The sequence below is a fragment of the Trichosurus vulpecula genome, chromosome 1, assembly GCF_011100635.1.
Source record: "Trichosurus vulpecula isolate mTriVul1 chromosome 1, mTriVul1.pri, whole genome shotgun sequence".
NCBI classification, from domain to species: domain Eukaryota; kingdom Metazoa; phylum Chordata; class Mammalia; order Diprotodontia; family Phalangeridae; genus Trichosurus; species Trichosurus vulpecula.
The window spans coordinates 386,031,601-386,054,388 of NC_050573.1; the positions used below are offsets into that span (position 1 = coordinate 386,031,601).

Consider the following 22,788-nt stretch of genomic DNA (forward strand, 5'->3'; position numbering starts at 1 on the left):
ATAATGATTGTCACAATTCATTCATTTATTCATAAATTCATTTATTCATTTATTCAAAGATTTATTAAAAAGCCGGGGTGTATGGGGTTTTTAAGGGAGGATTAGCACCTCAGATGTGAAGGTTTGCTAAGTTGTTTCTGGGTTTCATGCAGAACATAGTCCTTAAGTTGTCTTAGAAGAGGAGAAAGACTCTGAGGCAGAGGGAAGGAGGAAGTACATTTCAAGCACGGAGGACAGCTAGTGCCAAGGTATGAAAGTGGGAGATAAAATGTCATGTGTGAAGGACAGAGAGAAGGTGAGTTTGGCTGAATTGTAGAGTGTGGGAAGAGTAATATCTCATAAAGTTAGAAAGAGTTTGGGATTAGATTGTGTAGGCCTAAACCCTCTCCATAGTTATCCCATCCTTCGATTCTGAAGATTAATCTGAAAGAAAGGAAACATCCTCAGACATGGAGAGAGAAGAGGAAAGGGTTCGGGGAAAGAAACCCTAACATTATTCAACCTATGAAAATTTTATTCATTAGTTACTGTATATTACCTTAGGTTCACGGTTACTCTTTTGGGGTTGATTCTTTATGACTGATCTGGGAAGCTTGGCTGAGTCACTCCCCCTCCCCCCCTCCACCACTACACACCTGCTCAACAAACTATAATGGCTCCCTGTCACCTCCAGCTTCAAAAAAACATCCTCCGTTTGGTGATCCAAATCCTTTGTAACTTGCTCCCCCACCCTATTTTTGTCTTCTTACACCCCCCCATACACACACGCATTTTTTTGTCATCTGGTGATACTGGCCTACTGGATGTTCCTTGCAGAAGCCACTTCATCTCCAAACACTGTTTTTTTCACTGTTCCCAATACCTAGATTTTTCCCCCTTATTTCTGCCTTTCTGCCTCCTGGCTTTCCTGGTTTCCTTCAATTCGCAGTTAAAATCCTTTTCAAATTCTAGTGCTTTCGGTCCAATGGTCTCTCCGCTAGGCTGTTAATGGGAGGGGCCTGTTCCCTCTCCTTTCCTTTTCCGTGCTGTGGCTGCCGCCATGAGTACGCTCAGGCTTCATGAGAGGCTTGCCTCTAGTGTCCTTCCACGTGGAAAGGAGAAGGCATGGCTTGACCCCAATGAGACCAATGAAATTCCCAACGCCAATTCCCATCAGCAGATCAGGAAGCTGATTAAAAATGGGCTGATCATCTGGTAGCCCAATACTGTGCACTCTCGTGCCAGATGCCGGAAAAATACTCTGGCTTGATGGAAGCACTGGCACATGGGTATTGATAAGAGAAATATTACTGCCAGTGCTCGTATGCCTGAGAAGGTGACATGGATGAGGCGAATGTGGATTCTGTGCCGAATCCTCCGAAGATACCGGGAATCCAAAAACGATTGACCTCCATATGTACCACAGCCTATACTTGAAAGGTGAAGGGAAATGTGTTCAAGAATAAGCGAATGCTCATGGAGCACATTCATAAACTGAATCCAGACAAGGCCCGGAAGAAGCTCTTGGCTGACCAGGCTGGAGCTCGCCGGTCCAAGACTAAGGAAGCACGAAAGCGTCAGGAAGAGCGTCTGCAGGCTAAGAAAGAGGAGATCACATCGAGAATATTTCCAAGGAGGAGGAGACTAAGAAATGATCCTCCCCTATATCCTCTGTACATAGTTCCCTTCTATTCAGCTTATACAATAAAACTTGACAGACTGTCAAAAAAAATCTAGTGCTTTCTCTCCATTGGTTATCTGCAATTTGACCTTTATATAGCTTGTTTGTACCTAGTTTGCATGTTCACAAAGTTGTTTACATGTTGTTACCCCCAATAGACTGTGGACCTTGGATATTTTCATGTCTTTCTACCCCCAGTACCTAAAATAGTGCCAGGCACATAGCAGACATTTTAAATGAATGCATGAATGATTGTATGTATGTGTGTATATTTATTATATCATATAATTATTATATTTATTATTATTTTCACAATAAGATCGACTGCTTGGAAGTATGTAGTAAACTGTGTTTAACCCTGTTCACAAACTTTTACTGCCTTCCTTATAGGTTTAAACTCAAACACTTTACCCCGGACTTTTTAAATATGCCCCAATCTGGTCCTTGAGAGCAGGGACTATGTTGAATTTCATCTTCGTCAGGGTCAATAAACATCTATTAAGTGCCTATTATGTCAGACACTGTGCTAAGCACTGAGGATACAAGGAAAGGCATAAGACAGTCCCCGCCCTCAAGCTGCTCACAATCTAAAAGGGAAGACAACAGAAAAAAGCAGGAAATCAGGGGTGGAGGTGGGGTTGCTGGGGAAGATTACTGGACTTGGGGGCATGCTGAAGGAGACAACGATGAAATGAAAGTTTCAGAGCTGATTTCTTCTTGCAGAATGGTGAGTTTCTGACTGTCACAAAGCCCAGGAAATCATCAGCTGAATGGAAAATCATTAGGTGAATTCCTAGAGTCCTCCGTATGTGGTGGAGGATCAGCGAGGAGGTCTACAATGTTCAACCTTTATTCTCTCCAGTTAGGCTATTCCCAGTGCATAGAATGATGCAATAACATATGTAGTAGTTACTTAATAATCGTTGACTGAACTGAATTTGATTGAATTACTGGGATTTCGTAAAATAAAATATCCACTTCTAGATCATGTTAGGATTTCTAATATGACTGGATAGTAATTTTCTGAGGGGGCTAATAATGAAGAGAAGCAGAGAAATTGCATTTCCAGTAATTAGAATCAGCTTCTGGGATAGGTCCTGATGAGCAAGATCAGACAGGCACATTTAGGGATCTGTTCCTCTAAAATAAAGATCTGGGGGATTTAGTAGCCTGTGAGCTCAATATGTCAGCAGTGTAACATGGAAACCTAAAAGAAAATTAATGTAACTTTTGCCTACATTGGAGGCAGAACTTCCAAAAATAAAGTGATGTGATTCCTTTCTATCTTGCCCTAGTCAAATTCCATTTGGAGTACTGTATTCAGTTCTAGATAATATAGTTTAAAATGGATATTGATAAAATTGAGAACTCTAATATAAAGCCATTCATGATGGTCTAAGAACTTGAGTATATATCACATGAGGATGACACATATGAATGAGTTTGGGGAAAAGGAGAGGAGATGCACAATAGCTATGTTCACATACAAGAAGGATTATCACTTGGAAGAAGGATTAGGTTTGTTCCCTTTGTCCTCACATACCAGAATCAGAAATGAAAAGAAGATTCAAAGATGCAACTTTAGGCTTTGTATCAGCAAAACAAGTTAACAAACTTCCTAACAATGAAAGCCATCTAAAGTGGAAATGCACATCTGCAGGATATAATGGGCCTTCTCACTGGACATCATTAACCAAAGGCTGGATGACTATTTGTTGAGTATATGAGAATGAGGATTTTTCTCCAGGTACGGGTTGGACCAGACGGCTGCTAGAGTTCCTTCCAGCTCTGGATGTTCTGTGATTCTGTGACTAGAAAAAAGAGATGTTTCCTCTCCATCTTGTAGTTTCATCCTTTGACCCTTTATTTCCAAAGCAGGGACAGCAGAGACATTCTTGTCTCCAAGCACTTACCACCTTTAATTTGTTTTCTCTGCTGATTTCCCCCATTCCTTATTTCCCTGGAGCATTGTTTTTTCTTCCTCTTATCACTTTCTCTCCTAGAAGTCTTCACCTTGTCTTGCTTAGGAAAGAATTCCTGGTGACATTTAAATTGGAGCATTGAATGTTTTGACACCAGCCAAGGCACAACCAGGTCATTTTGACCTATTTTAATACTTTTCAGTTAGCATTTACTCCCTGTTTTTACCGCAGGCACCACAAGACACCCTGCTGCCTTTCTCCCATTGTGATAAACTCCAGTGCTTGCGCAGGTCATATTTTATATCAAGAAAAATTGAGCCGCATGCTGGCTCTGCATTTTGATCCACAACCGCTCCCCATCTTGTTCTGATGTTCTGTAACCATTAAGATTTTAAAACAGCAAAGGGAGGATAAAAACCTCTGTAACTTCTTTTTCTTCCCCATTTTCTTTTTGTGAAAGGAATTGGAAGAGATATGAGAAAGAAAGTAAGGGAGAAATGAAGAAGGGAAAGAAGGAAGGAAGGGAGGAAGGAAACAAAAAAGAAGGAAGGGAGGGAGGGAGGAAGGAAAAAAGAAAGAAAAGGAAAGAAAGAAAAAGAAAGGAGGGGTGAGAGAAGGAAGAAGGAAGGAAATAAGGCAGGAAAGAAAGAAGGAGGGAAGGGAAGGGAAAGCAAAGGAAAGGAAAGAAAAGGAAAGGAAAAGAAGAGAAAGGAAAAGAAAGGAAAGGAAGAGACAGGAAAAGAAAGGAAGGGAAGGGAAAGGAAAGGAAGGGAAGGGAAGGGAAAGGAAAAGAAAGGAAGGGAAGGGAGAGGAAAGAAAAGAAGAGAAAGGAAAAGAAAGGAAGGGAATTTTTCTGTTTTGAACTAAATACAGTAACAAAATTTGATAAAGTCAAGAGTTTAAAAACAGGCATGATTCCTCCCCCCACCTCATTTGGAGTGGTAACATTAACACCCTTTCCCCCATCATGCATAATGAAGGCAATATTACTGAGAGTGAGGTCATACCATATTGTCCTTTTCTGATAGCTGCTATGGTTCAGGTTCAACAGAGAGCAATTAAAGATTGTTTTAAGAAAGCTCAGACATTCAGCGGTTTGTGATAACTGGAAACAAAGTGGGGAAAACACCTAAGGAATTCAGTACATAAAATCTGCAAGGAAGATAAGAAGCCCAATTAAATCAGAAGCAAGATCCTCTTTCATTCTGCATTACTTTTACACCTTGAGGAAGCATGGCTTCTTGGGACTTCTTTATCAGGGTCCATAAGATTAGAAGCCAAACTTGGAGGCTGCCTGATGGAAATTGTAGGGGGTAGGAGCCTGCTGAACAATGCCTAAGAATGCTACAGGGTAACTCCAGAAAGTGATCATGCTTCGGTAAGACCAAGAGTTACTCTGAACAACAACAACAACAACAACAAAGGGCTGCCCTGGATTCAGCATCTGCAGTGATGCTCAAAGCTAAGGAGGTGTATGCTTGCCCTCTGTTCCATTGGACCAAGAGTCTATGGCAGTGCGGTATTGGGTGTACTGAAAACCCCAGCTATTCTTTGTCTGATATTGGTAGAAGGAGAGGTAGAACCGCTTCAGAGCATTGTGAGGTCATGTTAGGTGTCCCCTCTCACGCCTTCCACGTATTTATTCAGTTGAAATCGGCATAAAGAAAATCAATGTCAGCTATAGTTTAATGGAGAGCAAATTGCACTTGAGATCAGTCAAGTCAGTAAACAAACATTTATTAAATACTAATTGTGTACCAGGTACTGTGCTAAGCTCTTGGAATACAAACACAAGTAGGAAAAAAAAGACAAGTCCCTGCACTCACACACCATGCATTCCTTTGGGGAAGACAATTCATAAAAGGAAACCAAAAATCTGGGTATATGGGGGAGACAAAGGTAGAAGGGGAATGGTGAAGGGAGTCTGGAGTGCAGCCTGGAAAGGAATGAAAACTGGCTGGCCTGAGTATCCTTCTTTTATAGAGGTATGAAGAGGAACCATCCAATAAGAGGGAGAGGCTGAAGAAGTGGAGCATACAGTACATCCAATGTGTAAATTCCACAGTTGGAATGAGGCTTCAGAATGAAGTGACAGTGGGGGAGAGGGGTATAGTGGAGGAGGTGCAAAGGAATGCATCAGGAGGAGATGAAATTTGAATCCTGTCTCACACATTTAATATCTGTCTGACCCTGAGCAAGACACAACTTCTTTGAATTGTAGTTTCCTTATCAGCATAATGAAGGAGGGTAGACTCAATGTTCTCCAAGGAACCATCTAGCTCCACATTTATGATTCTGTAAAAAAGTCACCTGACTGCTATTTACTGAAATAGAAGTGTTCACAACATTTTGCTTTGGGAATAATAACTTGTATATATGCCATATCCTTAGGTCTTTTTTCCCCTCCCAGTTACACACACAGACACAGACACAGACACACACACACACACACATACACACACACACTCACTCATTCATTCATTCATCTATTTATTCATTCCTACATCTATTTATTTATTTATTTGTATTAGTTATTTTTATTTTTCAACATCCACTTCCGTAAGATTTTGAGTTCCAAATTTTCTCCCCTTCTCTCCCCTCCCCCACCTCAAGATTGTGTGCATTCTGATTATTCCTTCCCTCAATTTGCCTTCCATTCTATCACCACCTATGCCCTTCTCTTATCCCATTCCATTCCCTCTATTTTCCTGTAGGATAAGACAGATTTCTATACACCATTGCCTATATATCTTATTGCCCAATTGCATATAAAAACAATTTTTAACATTCATTTTTAAAACTTTGAGTTCCACATTATCTCCCTTCCTCCCTTCCCACCTACCCTCGCTGAAAAAGCAAGCAATTCAATATAGGTTATTCATGTATAGTCATACAAAACACTTCTTTCATGTTGTGAAAGAATAAATATTTCTCTCCATCCTATCCTGTCCCCCATTTATTCTATTCTCTCCTTTTACCCTGTCACTCCTCAAAAGTGTTTGCTTCTGATTATCCCCTCCCCATTTGACCTCTCTTCTATCATCCGTGCCCCCTTATCCCCTTCGCCCCTACTTTCCTATAGGGTAAGATAGATTTCCATACCCAATTGAGTGTGTATATTATTCCCTCCTTGAGCCAAATCCGATGACAGTATGGTTCACTCATTCCCTACCTCCCCCCTCTTCACCTCCACTGTAAGAGGTTTTTCTTGCCTCTTTTGTATGAGATAATTTACCCTATTCTACCTCTCCATTTCTTCTTCTTCCAGTACATTCTTGTACGTGTGTATTCCCTCTAATTACCCTTATAGAGAAAAGTGTCATGACTCATAGATATCTTTCCATGTAGAAATGTAAACAGTTCATGTTTAGTAAGTCCCTTATGATTTCTCTGTCCTGTTTACCTTTTAATGCTTCTCTTGAGTCCTGTATTTGAAAATGAAATTTTCTATTCAGCTGTACCCTTTTCACCAAGAATGCTTGAAAGTCCTTTATTTCATTGAGTATCTACTTTTTTCCCCCTGAAGGATTATACTTGGTTTTTCTGGGTAGGTGATTCTTAGTTTTAATCCTACCTCCTTTGACCTCTGGAATATCATATTCTAAGCCCTCAGATCCCTTAATGTAGAAGCTGCTAGAACTTGTGTTATCCTGATTGTGTTTCCACAATACTTAAATTGTTTCTTTCTGGCTGCTTGTGATAGTTTCCACTTGACCTGGGAACTCCGGAATTTGGCTACAATATTCCCAGGAGTTTTCCTTTTGGGATCTTTTTCAGGAGCCAACTGGTGGATTCTTTCAATTTGTATTTGACCCTCTCCTTCTAGAATATCAGGGCAGTTTTCCTAGATAATTTATTGAAAGATGATGTCTAGACCTGCTCCAAGTTTGCTGGGGGGACCTGTTTGTGTCCGTGTGGTTCATGCTGGACTGCACTCCTCCCTCAGACTGGTGCAACAGACACTTCCTGTTGACCTTTCAGGCTGTCTTGAGCTGGAAATTTGTTTCACTCTTTTTTTGTGGGTTCTGCTGCTCTAGAATTTGTTTAGAATCACTTTTTGCAGGTATTTGAAGGGGTTTGGCGGAGAGCTCAAGCAAGTGCCTGCTTTTGCTCCGCCATCTTGGCCCTGCCTCCATTTATTTATTTATTGACAACAGCTCATATCCTTCAAGTTGAGGCTTTCCTAAGAGTCTTCTCTTATTCAAAAACTAACCTCATAGGATCATCTATTTCTAGAATGAAAAGTCACCTCAGAGTCCATCCAGACCAACATTTCATTTTACAGGTTAGGAAACTGAGACCTAGGAAGGTTAAATGTCTTGACCAATATCAGACAGATTATAAAAATCAGAGGCAGGGTATGCCTTAAGCCCTCTGGCTCTGAATCCAGTATTTTTGAGCACATTGCCTTCACTTACCGATATAATGAGCTTGCTGTTTGTATATATGCACATATATGGGAACAAATTTGTTTTCTCAGAAGTTATAATGGTCCATTGAAATGCTTCTTGTTGTTCACCTGCCATCATCTTCTCCTGTGGACTTCTTTTCTTTTCCCCCATTTTGATTCATAAATACTAGTTTTCCCAACCTACCTTGCACAATAGCTAGACAGTAGAAAGTATATACTGCTCATTGGCAGCAAGAGTTCAACATTAATTAAACAGTCGTTTGCTTTCATGCTTCAGAAGACACATAACATCATCAGCATTGAATGCCTTCTCCACTGACTCCTCTGCTTGGAGGGTGGAGCAAAGAGTTCTGCCCAAAGCCTCCATTTAAACAGGGTGCCGAAGCCATCCATTTCTTTATTTCCAACATAGTTAGAGTCCTTTGAACTTCTCCATCATCCCCCCCAGCTTCCTTTTGTGTGTTGTCTTCCTCCATTAAAATGTAAGTTCCATGAGGACAGAGATTACCTTTTTTTATTCACGTTTGCATTCCCAGGGCTTAGAACAGGACCTGACACATAGTAGATGCTTAATGTTTATTGACCGACTGACTCAAATAACAATCTTTTAGTGCTTTACTAGATGGTCTTTATGAGGTGCTAAGGTCAAAAATAACATAGCAACTGGTAGACAACCTTCTGGTGATGAACCTCTCCAGATCTTGGCTAGACTAGTCTTTGTATGACAGACAAATATCCATTAGATGTTTATAAATTGATTGGAAATGCTGGAGCTGACACTCTGCTGGCAAAGACATTAGTCACCAAAGGCCATCTGCAGGCCATGGTAAGATATAAAAGGAGCATATTAGAAGAGGTAAATAGTGATAATGATGTGGGTGATGTGGAAATATGTTTACATGATTGCACGTGAATAATCTATATCAGATTGCTTGCTGTATTGGGGAGTGGTGATGGGAGGGAGGGAGAAAAAAATTGAAACTCAAAATGTTATAAAGAATGAATGCTGCAACCTATCTTTACATGTAATTAGAAAAAAATGCTATTTACCAAAAAACATGATAATGATAAGAGTTTACCACATTAATCTAAGATAGACAAAGAATTTTCAGTGCATTATACTTTTAAACATGACACTTGTTCAGAAAGGTGTTATTTTCCTCCAAAAACAGATAGATAAACTGAGGTTCAGAGAAATCAAGTGACTTTTTTCAGGGTCACATTGCCAGGCAATGTCTGAAGTGAGATTCAAACTCAGCCCTTCCTGATTGACTCCAAGTCCATTGACTATATAACCATTACATTGTATTGCCTTACTAAGTGATTCTTGAATACCCAGCTGCATGTTTGTCATCTATGGACCATCACCTCGGCACACTTTTCATTGAGTTAGTTCATGAGTTACGGCACTTTCCAAGGAAGAATTTGGGGAAATTCATCTGAGTAAGTGGACACTTTGAGGTTATACTGTCTGTCACAGGCTTACCTTCAGGCAAACTTTCTGTCTTTAGTGGATATGTAAGGTACCATTGGACCTACTGGCAAAGGAGAGTTCCATGCCTTCTTATTTGCTGCTGACAACTCTTTCTATCAGGTTTGACTCAATTTACCCATCATTTTACTGGGCCACATTGTTAAAAGCAAAAGAGTAGAGTCATGACTTTTAGGATTATGCAAGCAACTGATTTCACCCATCTTTAATTCATTCCAATGCTTCAAACAGCGTGTGAATGGCAACCAGGCCCAAGGGTATGAGTGTAAATAAACCGATATACTGTTCCATCAAATCTATTAGTGAGCACAAGAGTCTCAGCTGGGAACCAACTACCCAAGTTATTTCTGTGCTGAGGTTATATGTCCGTGGAGAGAGAGAAATTGCTAAGCTAGCTATTCCTTTACAGAAGCAACTTTGGAAAGGGGGAAAAATAGATGAGCTATGTAAGAAAATGCTTTACAATTTCAAAATGGGTTAGTGGGATGCAAGGGAGGCCAAGTGTTTCTTGAGTAAAGCTCCCGAATAGCCTCATACAGAGTACAGAATGTTCACGGTGTTTAGAGTTGCATACAATATAAGTTGAGGTTGTCTGCATTGAGATGGGATATTTGAGGCCCTCAGAGCTCCAGATGTTGTTTATTTATGGTATCAACATGTGAGTTATTTGCCTAACCCATGTTTAATTAAGTCTCCTGTTCTGCCTCATCACCTGCTTTTCTGGGAGTCTGAATATAAAGTATGGGTTATAAGTTTGCAGCAAGTTCCAGGAGATGCTTTTAAGTGGGCCAACTTTACTTAGCTTGCTAGCTCTGATATTTATTGAGCAATAATTTCAATCCATCAATCAACAAGCACTTATTAAATGTCTACTATGTTCCTTTCTCCATCCTTCCACTAGCCAAGCCTTATTCTTTTGAGAATGCTGGAAAGTATTTAAAGGAGGGGGAGAACATGAACACAGTTCAAATATATAGAAACTGCCTATTTTTGAATTATTAGAGCTGCAGTTCCCAAACTGTATGCCTCTGGAACGCACAGGATCACTTGTGGTTTACATTTTTGACCAACTGCTTAGCGAACAGAGCTGTTCAGAATTTGTTTTGTCCTAGGACACCTTAAAAAATTACTGAGACATTGAGTGCCTCAATATAGCACTCCTAAAAAATTTTGGGATCCTCTACATGAGTGTTTGTATTAAAATGGGAAGAACACTGAACTTGGATTCCAGAGTCCAAGATTCAAGTGCAAATTCCAACATGGGACTGAAATCATGGAATCTCAGAGTTAGTGGGCACCTTAGTAGAAATCTAGTTCAACCTGTACCTGGACGAAAATTCGTTAACTGTGTGACTGTGGCCATGTCACTCTTTGTGCCTCACTTTACTTATCTGCAAATTGGGCATCATATTTGCACTTTGTACCTCATGAGGTTATCTGAGATAAGTTCTTTGTAATCCACAAAATATTATAGAAATGTGAGCTATTGTCAATTTTTTCCTTTAGCAGTTTGGAGTAATTATTGCAAATATTGATATTTGTTAACTATTAAAGCATTGCATTATTGAGAGACAGTATGATGTAGCTGTAGAAGACTGGCACTGGAATTGGGAAGAGCCACTGGGTTAGAGTCATTCTTTTTATACATACTAGTTGTAGGTCCTTGGGCAAATCACTTAAAAGCTTAGTGACCCAGCTAACTATTTAAGGAAATATACACATCATAGTTACGTTATTGACCTAATTTGGTGGTGAAGTTTTAAATAGCAAGAGGCTTCTACACCAATAAAACCATAAGTGTGGATGAAAAACAGTTTTTAAATTTTTTTAAGTTGATAATTTAGTTAACCATGAGAGTTCATGTTATAAAGTGTGACAAGGTTCAGTGAAAAGAATGTAGATAAGCCCTGGTATCAGAGGACTCTCAGCCTCCAATACAACTGCCTTAGCTTACTGCCTGTGTAACATTAATCAAGTTATTCAACTTGCCTCAGTCTCAGTTTTCCGGAGACCTATAATTTTATGTTTTTGCTGGAAAGAATGCTGGATGATCCATCCTTTTGCATGTTTATTACAGAAAGAATCTCTCCTCAATTTACACCAAAATGGCTTTAAATGTAATTAGGAAAAACCTAGAAGGGGGAGAGATAATGCGTACATGTGAGTATACCATAGTTGATAGCTATCTAAAATATATATTCCTAGACAAACAAGCTTAGAAAATCAAATTAGTTGATCACATTCTCAACGCTTTACAGTAGTGTCAGCTAATTTCTCTCATAGGGTGGAAGTGTTAGAAGGAGATTTTGAGGTATATAGTCTATCTAGATGCAATTTGGCAAGTCCTACCTAAATTACCTGTTATTGCATAAGACCTTGGATGATAGATTGAGAGGTATAAGGGACCTTAGAGGTCACAAGGTTCAATGCCCTTATTAAGTGACTTGCCTAAAGTCACCTAGCTAGTACGTGGCAGAGGTGGAAGCTGAACCCAGATATTCTTAATTCCAAGTCCAGCACTCTATGCTCCATTTGCTTTTTAATCCACCTTATGATTTTAATCTGTCTCCATCAGCAGGCCCCTAAATGTGGCTCACTAATTGCTCCTGCTGGCTTCTAGCTGCCACCTGCTTCATTTCCTCTCTGGATCTGCTTCTTCAGGCCTCTTTTTGACCTTTTATATAGGTCTTTTCTTTTCCTGGCTCTTTGCAAATAACACTTTTTAGTATTTTAAAGGCTTTCACAGATAAGGAAAATTCTGAAATGCAAATAGGAGGGTGGGATGAGGTGAAAGGTGGAAATTTTAAATATAAGGAGAGGGAAAAGTTCCTTAGGTTCTTTCAGTTAATCCTGATAGTCTATATACATTTGTAAAAAACTAAGCCTAGCTTTTTCTCAGTTCTTTTTTTTTCTTGTGAGACTTAGCTCTTTTTCAGATAATATCAATAGACTCAGCCAACTTTCTGCCTAAAGCTAGGTATTATCTTCTTTCTAAAGCTAGTGGCCAATAGATAAAGCCTTAAAGTTGGAAATGAGTCTCATTTTCCTGAATTTTCAAATCTGGCCTCAGACATGTACTGTGTGACCCTCAGCAATTTACTGAATCTAATCAGCCTCAACTTCCCCATCTGTATAATGAGGACAATAGTAACATTGTATAGAGTTGTGAAAATCAAATGATCTTGTATGTAAAATGCCTTACAAACATTAGAGTGACATACAAATGACAACAATTCTAATTATAATCTTGGAGTCTATACATAAAGGCCACTTATTCCCCATTCTTTCTGCTTGTTGCCTCCTTTCTCTTGGGCTTCAGGAAGGCACCAAGTAATAATTTAGACCTCTCCTCTAAGACTTTAAAGATTTAACTGTGACTGGATTTTTAACAGATGGGGAATATGTCTTCAATTACAGAATATATAATGTAAAATAATACATCTCCTCCTGCTTAGACCTTTCATCAAATAATTAGGGCACAGTTATATTACCATACAGTCCCAAACTGATCATGATGTATCTTATTCTCAGAGATTTTTAAAGTGAATATTATACCCATCTTTGGTAACTTTTAATAGTGTTTTTAGTATTCTTCATAGCTAGGATATTATTCCTAATCTTTTCTAATTATTCATAATTTAAATCTCCTATGAGTCAATGAATACCTTTTTCCTCTACTTCCCATTCCACTGAGATATAGGATGTCACTGCTGGGGAGCAGGAAACTGTCACTCATGATCATTAAGTATTTTCAGCACTGAAGGGGACTTTAGAGGCCATATGGTTCAATCATCCCATTTTGCAGATGAAAAAACAGAGACCAGGAATGATTGAAAGACTTGAACCTGTATCACCTAATTTGAGGCAATGCTGGGCTAGAATCCAGGTCTTTGAGCTTTTAATTACATGGTTAATCCACTATGCTATGTCACCTCTCAACTATATGAAGCCAGGAATTGGTTCTGGAGGCTCAGAGGTCTGACAAGGAAATTGATGGCAGAATTATCACTTAGCCTAGAGGCCCTAATTCCTCAGATAGAAAGCAAGTTGAAAGCCCAGAAGTAAAAAAAAAAAATCCACAAATAAAAGGTTAGATTAAAACAATGTAGACAGAATCCAACAGGCAAGTAATAATCAGGACACGAACTAATATCATGAATCATGGCAGACAGGCTTTGGGAAGGTACATATGCTAATGATCTAGTTGACTAGGAGACTGACTGATGTCACCAGTGTCAAGGGGACCTGAACTCCAAGGTAAAGTAAGTTCTGAATCCTGGAAGATCTTGATGTGTTTCTTGTTGAGATAGGAAGTGATGCCAGCACTTGCACAGGGGCAGGAGGGGAGTGGGGGTTGGGGTGGGGGGAGGAGATAGGGAATAAACATTTATATGCCACTTAATACATGCGAGGCACTGTGCTAATCACCTGTACAAATATTCTCATTTGCTCTTGACAACAACTGTGAGTGGTGTATGATATTACTTTCTCCATTTTACAATTCAGGAAACTGAGGCAAACAGCAGTTAAATGACATTACTTGACATCACACAGCTAAGAAGTGTCTGAAACTGGATTTGAACTCAGATTTTCCTAACTCCAGTCTCAGAGGTCTATCCATTTCCAAACCTGGCAGCTATAAGCCCAGGGCCATGGGGAGAACAAGAGAACAAGAGCACCTGAGAAGAATCTGGAGGGTGGGGTGGCAGCTAAGAACAAATCCTGACATAAGAAAATTGATTTAGAGCAAAGGTAAAAATCAAACTAGAGAGTAGGAAGATGCAAGAAGTCACATCTACTGCATTGGGAAGAAGTAAAAATCTTTATCTGTGGAAAAAGGATTCTTTTACATAATGATTAAGAGAGACTCCAAATGGGTGTGGGGAAGTGGAGGGGAGGATTCAATCAATATTCCTTTGTAGAGATTTGTCCATGTGGTGCTGTTTCTAAACTCAAGAAGGAAAATAGAGACTTGAGGCTATTCTTTGTTATATACAAATCAAAGAAACATTTCAGCCTCTTTTATATAGGATTTGAAGATGTTTCTGCCACTTTAAATACCCATATAATTGTATTCTTAACTATGTTTCACAGTGTAGAAACTATTGAAACAGGTGTTTTCAAAGTCACTAATGACTTTACAATTAAATCCAATGAACTTTCTTTCTGCCCTCATCTTTCTTTTTGCAGTTTATCTTCTGCAACATCCTTTTTCATGATATCTTCTGTTTTGGCTGAAGTGACTGTACCAATATAGTTCTCTTGCTATCAGTGAGCATTTCTTGTGTGTCCATCTGACTGGTTCCTTATCTTTTCCCTCCTTAAAATGGGGGGAGGGATACAATGGAGGCTTATAATATCAGAATTATTTATTTTTGTCCTTACTTGCAGTTGCAAAAGTATTATCTATTCTATTTCTTCAAGTTTTCTGAAATTCATCCCCTCCTTTCCGTTCCTATTGCAACCATTCTAATTCAGGTACTTTTCTTACCCAGATTATTGGAGTAGTCTCTTTATTGGTCTTCCTAACTCCAGGCTTCTCATGGACTATTGCATAAAATGCAATTTACTGATCATGGCATGGTTATGCTACAACTTATTTTCACAACTTTCTTGTGTGTACTATTTGTTTTTACAGATTCTGCATTAGTGCCAAAATGAAATGCCCTCTACCTCCCATGCTTGTCTTGTGATATCCCACTTCCATGCTTTTGCTCATACTTTTTCTTATGCCAGTATTGGGGAGAGGAGGCTTATTTTCCTGCCTCATGCAAGGTCACTTGATACAGTCATGGGATTTAGTCACACATGGTGATATTTTGATATGTTAATAAATGTTAAAACTCTGTTATCCCTGTATAAAGAAGGAATATCTTGATGATTGAGGCAGGTGGGAACATCATCACTGGATCAGCAAAAAATAAATGGGCAATGCTCTTTAAGGGGTTTAAATTATTAAACCCTGGAGAATTCAGGTGTTGAATGAAAAATATTTCTCTTCCCACTTGTAATTGGCCATGGTGTCTAACAATGGGCTACTCACCCCAAGGGACACATACCATCCAGCAGCTGAAGAATTAGTTCAAGAGATTTTGAGGCCCAGTTTGAGGGAGCTGAGACATACACATCAGGCAGACATTGGAGAGAGGCAGCCATTTAATTGAAGAAGCAGTTTCAACGAATGGGACTGCTAGCAGCAAAGAGGAGAGAAAGGTAAGGACTCAAGAGATGGTTAAACTTGGCATTTGAAAGTCAAGCTTTTTTAGAGGAGCAGATACTGGCAGTCCATTTGAGCAACTGATTCATAGAGGTGCCATGGCCTGCGTAGAGATTAGTGCAGATTTCACTAGAAGACAAAGGATTTCGTGGTCCTGTATTATCAGAGGTATGAGGTGATCTGGTCACACATGTTCCCTAGTGTGTGCCTTGCTGTCACTGTAATCTAAGACCATTCTTTCCATGGACTTCGTGTGCTTATGGAAGAATGTGCTCCACGTTTACGCAGGGAATGTTGTATAGGTCTTGTTATGTCACCTTAGTCAATGCTTTTGCTAAGACCAAATTACATCTGCTGGTTACATGTTAATGGAAAGCACATCAGTGGGCTCTCATGAGCTGAAGTTTTAAGAGTAGACACCTCAAGGCTGCAGAGAAACTGAGGTACCAGCAAGCCTCTGGGGACCTAACTCATGAGTGCCAGGACAAGTTGGTTCCTTTTTGTCAAAATTGTCTCTTCCTCTATTAGATTTGAGACCCTTGGAGGGTATGTATTTTGCCATATATCTCCTTGTATCTCTAAGCACAGCGCCTTAGATATAGTAGGGATTAGCATATTTTTTGTTGAATTGAATTCAGTAGATTGACAAATTTATCATCACACTAAGGGTGTGTATCACTACTCCTTCACTGTGATGTCATATAAGGAGTGACAGGTTTGAAATTAAAGAGCTTCAGTTTGAATTCTGTCTCTACCACTTACTATTTGTGCAAGCTTAGACAAATGACTTAAATTCTCTCTTTTCCTCATCTGTAAAATAAGGGTTCTTTCCAGATTGAAATCTATACACCTATGACTTAATTCTGTAAAATTCTTGTTCATCTCACACTGTAAATCCGCTATGCAATAAAGTAGAAGTCTTGCTCTGGTTATTTTATTTTATTTTTGTTTTTTTTTACATTTTTTATTTTTGTTATTTAATGTTTTGGGTTTTCAGCATTGATTTCTACAAGATTTTGAATTACAAATGTTCTCCCCATTTCTACCCTCCCCCCCAGCTCCAAGATGGCATATATTCTGATTGTCCCATTCCCCAGTCAACTCTCCCTTCTGTCACCCCATTCCCCCCCCATCACCTTTTCCCTTACTTTCTTGTAGGGCAAGATAGATTTCTATGCCTAATTGCCTGTATATTGTATTTCCCAGTTGCATGCAAAAACAGCTTTTTATTTTTTTCGAACATCTGCTTTTAAAATTTGAGTTCCAAATTCTCTCCCCTCTTCCCTCCACACCCACCCTCCCTAAGAAGGCAAGCAATTCAACATAGGACACACATGTATCATTATGCAAAACCCTTCCACAATACTGATGTTGTGAAAGACTAACTATATTTTGTTCCCTCCTATCCTGTCGCCCTTTATTCAATTTTCTCCCTTGACCCGGTCCCTTTTCAAAAGTGTTGGCTTTTGATTACCTCCTCCCCCTATCTGCCGTGCCTTGTATCATCCCCACTTTTTATCTCCTTCCTCCTTCTTTCCTGTGGGGTAAGATACCCAATTGAGTGTGTATGTTATTCCCTCCTGAGGTCAAATCTGATGAGTGCAAGATTCACTCATTCCCCCTCACATACCCCCTCTTCCCTTCCAACAGAACTGCTTTTTCTTGCCACTTTTATGTGAGATAATTTACCCCATTCTATCTCTCACTTTCCCCCTCTCTCAATATATTCCTCTCTCATCCCTTAATTTTATTTTTTGATATCATTCCTTCATATTCAATTCACCCTGTGCCCACTGTCTATATATATAGACATATATACATATATATAGACATATATACATATATATAGACATATATACATATATATATATATAGACATATAGACATATATATATATATATGTATGTATGTATGTTACCTTCAGCTACCCTAATACTGAGGTCTCATGAATTACACACATCATCTTTCCATGTAGGAATGTAGACAAAATAGTTCAACTTTACTAAGTCCCTTATGATTTCTTTTTGCTGTTTACCTTTTCATGCTTCTCTTGATTCTTGTGTTTGAAAGTCAAATTTTCTATTCAGCTCTGATCTTTTCACTGAAAAAGCTGGAAAGTCCTCTATGATATTGGAAATCCATATTATGCCTTGAAGCATTATACTCAGTTTTACTGGGTAGGTAATTCTTGGTTTTAATACTAGCTCCATTTACCTCCAGAATATTGTATTCCAAGCCCTTTGATCTCTTAATGTAGAAGCTGCCAGATCTTGGATTATTCTGATTCTGTTTCCACAATACTCAAATTGTTTCTTTCTGGATACTTACAGTATTTTCTCCTTGATCTGGGAACTCTGGAATTTGGTGACAATATTCCTAGGAGTTTTCTTTTTAGGATCTTTTTCAGGAGGCAATCGGTGGATTCTTTCAATTTCTATTTTACCCTCTGGCTCTAGAATATCATAGCAGTTCTCCTTGATAGTTTCTTTAAAGATGATATCTAGGTTCTTTTTTTGATCATGGCTTTCAGGTAGTCCAATAATTTTTTAATTATCTCTCCTGGGGGGTAGAGCCAAGATGGCAGCTAGAAAGCAGGGACTACCGTGAGCTCCCTGCCGAGTCCCTCCAAAAACCTATAAAAAATGGCTCTGAACCAATTCTAGAATGGCAGAACCCACAAAATAGCAGAGGGAAGCAGGGCTCCAGCCCAGGACAGCCTGGATGGTCACTGGGTGAGGCCTATCCCACATGGAGCTGGGAGTTGGGAGCAGAGCGGAGCAGAGTGCAGCCTGAGCGGCGTGGACCAACCAGACCAGGAACCGGGCAGAGCGGGCCCTAGCGCCCTGAATCAGTGAGCTGCGGTAAGTTACCAGGCTTCTCAACCCACAAACACCAAAGACTGCGGAGAAGGTTAGTGCAAAAAGTTGCAGGAGTGGAAGGAGTTAGCGGTTCGGCTACCAGCCCTGGGGGCAGCAGAGGTGGGGCAGCTACAGCTGTTGTTGCTTCCGGCCCCAGGCCCACCTGGTGGGAGGAATTAAGTGGCGGATCAGAGCAGGAGTGCACAGCCTGCTGAAGATTTAAGCCCAGTCTGGGTTGGGGGTTCTTGGGGAACGAGCAGTGCTGGTGTGGCAGAGCTGGCACCTCCCCCCCAAACATGGAACATAGAACTCTCTAGTCTACAAGCAGTCATCTCCCACTGAAAAACTCAAGGGTCAAGTTAGTTGGTTAGGAATATGCCCAGGCAGCAAAAATGAACCCAGATTCAGCCTCAGACTTTGGATTCTTTCTTTGGTGACAAAGAAGACCAAAACATACAGCCTAAAAAAGTCAACAAAGTGCAAGGGCCTACAACAGAAACCTCCAAGAAAAACATGAACTAGTTCCAGGCCATGGAAGAGCTCAAAAAGAATTTGGAAAAGCAAGTTAGAGAAGTAGAGGAAAAATTGGGAAGAGAAATGAGAAGGATGTGAGAAAACCATGAAAAACAAGTCAATGACTTGCTAAAGGAGACCCAAAAAAATACTGAAAAATACACTGAAGAAAACAACACCTTAAAAAATAGACTAACTCAAATGGCAAAAGAGCTCCAAAAAGCCGATGAGGAGAAGAATGCCTTGAAAGGCAGAATTAGCCAAATGCAAAAGGAGGTCCAAAAGTCCAATGAAGAAAATACTACTTTAAAAATTAGATTGGAGCAAGTGGAAGCTAGTGACTTTATGAGAAATCAAGATATTATAAAATAGAAGCGAAGGAATGAAAAAATGGAAGACAATGTGAAATATCTCATTGGAAAAACCACCGACCTGGAAAATAGATCCAGGAGAGATAATTTTAAAATTATTGGACTACCCGAAAGCCATGATCAAAAAAAGAACCTAGATATCATCTTTCAAGAAATTATCAAGTAGAACTGCTGTGATATTCTAGAGCCACAGGGCAAAATCGAAATTGAAAGAATCCATCAATCACCTCCTCAAATAGATCCCAAAAAGAAATCTCCTAGGAATATTGTCGCCAAATTCCAGAGCTCCCAGATCAAGGAGAAAATGCTGCAAGCAACCAGAAAGAAACAATTTGAGCATTGTGGAAACATAATCAGAATAACCCAAGATCTTGCAGCCTCTACATTAAGAGATTGAAGGGCTTGGAATACGATATTCCGGAGGTCAATGGAGCTAGGATTAAAATCTAGAATCACCTACCCAGCAAAACTGAGTATCATGCTCCAGCACAAAATATTGACTTTCAATGAAATAGAGGACTTTAAAGCTTTCTTAGTGAAAAGATCAGAACTGAATAGAAAATTTGACTTTCAAACACAAGAATCAAGAGAAGCATGAAAGGTAATCAAGAAAAAGAACAAGAAAAAGAAATTGCAAGGAACTTACTAAAGTTGAATTGTTTTGTTTACACTCCTACATGGAAAGATGACATGTATGATTCATGAGACCTCAGTATTAGGGTAGCTGAAGGGAATATGCATATATATATATATGTATATGTATAAGTGAATGTGTACGTATGTACATATCTATGCATGTATGTGTGTGTATATATATATATATATATGTGTATATGTGTATATATATATATATATATATATATATATATATATATATATATATATATATATATAGAGAGAGAGAGAGAGAGAGAGAGAGAGAGAGAGAGAGAGAGAGAGGACACAGGGTGAGTTGAAGATGAAGGGAAGATATCTAAAAGAAATAAAATCAAATTAAGGGATGAGAAAGGAACATACTGAGAGAAGGAGATAGGGAGAGATGGAATGGGGTGGATTATCTCCCATAAAGGTGGCAAGAGGAAGCAATTCTTGGGGAGGAGGGGAGAGGGTAGGTGATGGGGGAATGAGTGAACCTTGCTCTCATCAGATTTGGCCTGAGGAGGGAATATCATACATACCCAGTTGGGTATCTTACCCCACAGGAAAGAAGAGGAAAGAAGATTAAAAAAATGGGGGGGATGATGGAGTGGAGGGCAGATGGGGGTGGAGGTAATCAAAAACAAACACTATTGAAAGGGGACAGGGTCAAGGGAGAAAATTCAATAAAGGGGGATGGGTCAGGAAGGAGCAAAATATAGTTAGTCTTTCACAACGTGAGTATTGTGGAAGGGTTATACATAATGATACACATGTGGCCTATGTTGAATTGCTTGACTTCTTAGGGAGGGTGGGTGGGAAGGGAAGAGGGGAGAGAATTTGGAACTCAAAGTTTTAAAAATAGATGTTCAAATACAAAAAAAACAATTGCATGCAACTAGAAAATAAGATACACAGGCAATGGGGCTTATAAATTTATCCTACAAGAAAGGAAGGGAAAGGGGGAGGGGAGGGGAGTGGGATGACAGAGGGGAGAGCTGACTGGGGAACAGGAGAACCAGAATATACGCTGTCTTGGAGTGGGGGGAGGGTAGAAATGGGGAGAAAATTTGTAATTCAAACTCTTGTGAAAACCAATGCTGAAAACTAAATATGTTAAACAAATAAATTTAAATTTAAATAAAAAAAAAATTATCTCTCCTGGATCATTTTCCAGGTCAGTGGTTTTTCCAATGAGATATTTCACATTTTCTTCCATTTTTCATTCCTTTGGTTCCATTTTATAATATCTTGTTTTCTCATAAAGTCACTAGCTTCCACTTGGTCCAGTCTAATTTTTAAGGTAGTATTTTCTTCAGTGGTCTTTTGGACCTCCTTTTCCATTTGGGTAATTCTGCCTTTCAGGGCATTCTTCTTCTCATTGACTTTTTGGAGCTCTTTTGCCATTTGAGTTAGTCTGGTTTTTTTTTGTTTTTTTTTTTGAGTTAGTCTATTTTTAAGGTGTTATTTTCTTCAGCATTTTTCGGGTCTCCTTTAGCAAGTCTTTGACTTGTTTTTCATGGTTTTCTTGTATCACTCTCATTTCTCTTCCCAAATTTTCCTCTACTTCTCTAATCTGCTTCTAATCTAATCTACTGCCAAATCCTTTTTGAGCTCTTCCATGGCCTGAGACCAGTTCGTGATTTTCTTGGAAGCTTTTGATGTGGGCTTTTTGACTTTGTTGACTGCTTCTATTTTGGTCTTCTTTGTCACCAAAGAATGATTCCAAAGTCTGAGTCTGAATCTGAGTCCATTTTCGCTGCCTGGTCATGTTCCCAGCCAACTACTTGACCCTTGAGTTTTTCAGTGGTGTGTGACTGCTTGTAGAGTAGAGAGTACTTTGTCCCAAGCTTGAGGGGTTGCACTGTTGTTTTCAGAGCTATTTCTACACAGCAAGCTCTGCCTCCCCAGCGTTTCTCCTCCCCCAAGAACCACCAACCCAGACCTCGACTAGATCTGAGCAGGCTCTGCACTTCCACTGGGTTGTCCTGGCCTGGGGTCAGAAGCAACTGCACCTGCAGCTCTGGAAGCATGCTCAGACCTGCATCACCTCTGCCACCCCCGTGGGGGTGGTGGCCAACCCCCAACTCCTTGCACTGTGTCCCAGAATCTTTTCCCACTAACCTTCTCTATTGTCTTTGGTGTTTGTGGGTTGAGAAGTCTAGCAACTGCCACAACTCACTGATTTATTGCACTACAGCATGTTCTGCCTGGCTTCTGGTGTGGCTCTGCTCCACTGGGTGCCCAGCGCCGTGTGATAGACCTCACCCAGCGACCATCCAGGCTGTCCTTTGCTGGAGCCCTGCTTCCCTCTGCTATTTTGTGGGTCCTACAGTTCTAGAATTTGTTCAGAGCCATTTTTATAGGTGTTTGGAGGGACCTGGGGGAGAGATTTAGGCAAGACCCTTCTTTCTAGCTGCCATCTTGGCTCCACCCCCTCTGTTTTTTTTAATATGTCATGGAGACTTGTGTAGCATGAGTGTCCTCTATGAACAAGACAGGGAAAGGTTCTGGACCTGTGGTTTTATTAACATAAGGAACCTATGGGCGAAGAAATTCCCTCTACCTGTGCAGGTCAGCACCTTCCCTTCTACTTAAAGTTTTAGACAATAGCCTCAAGTACTGAAGGGTTAAGTGACTCACCCTAGGTCCTCCACCAAGTCATAGCCTAAGGTTTCCTTTCTATCCAATATGTCATAACAATAATA

At 39.8% G+C, this 22,788-nt stretch overlaps 1 pseudogene; it reads left to right on the forward strand.

The window, feature by feature from the left end:
- Window positions 1–1,039: 1,039 nt before the first annotated feature.
- On the forward strand, window positions 1,040–1,634 carry LOC118853165 (annotated as a pseudogene).
- Window positions 1,635–22,788: the final 21,154 nt, after the last annotated feature.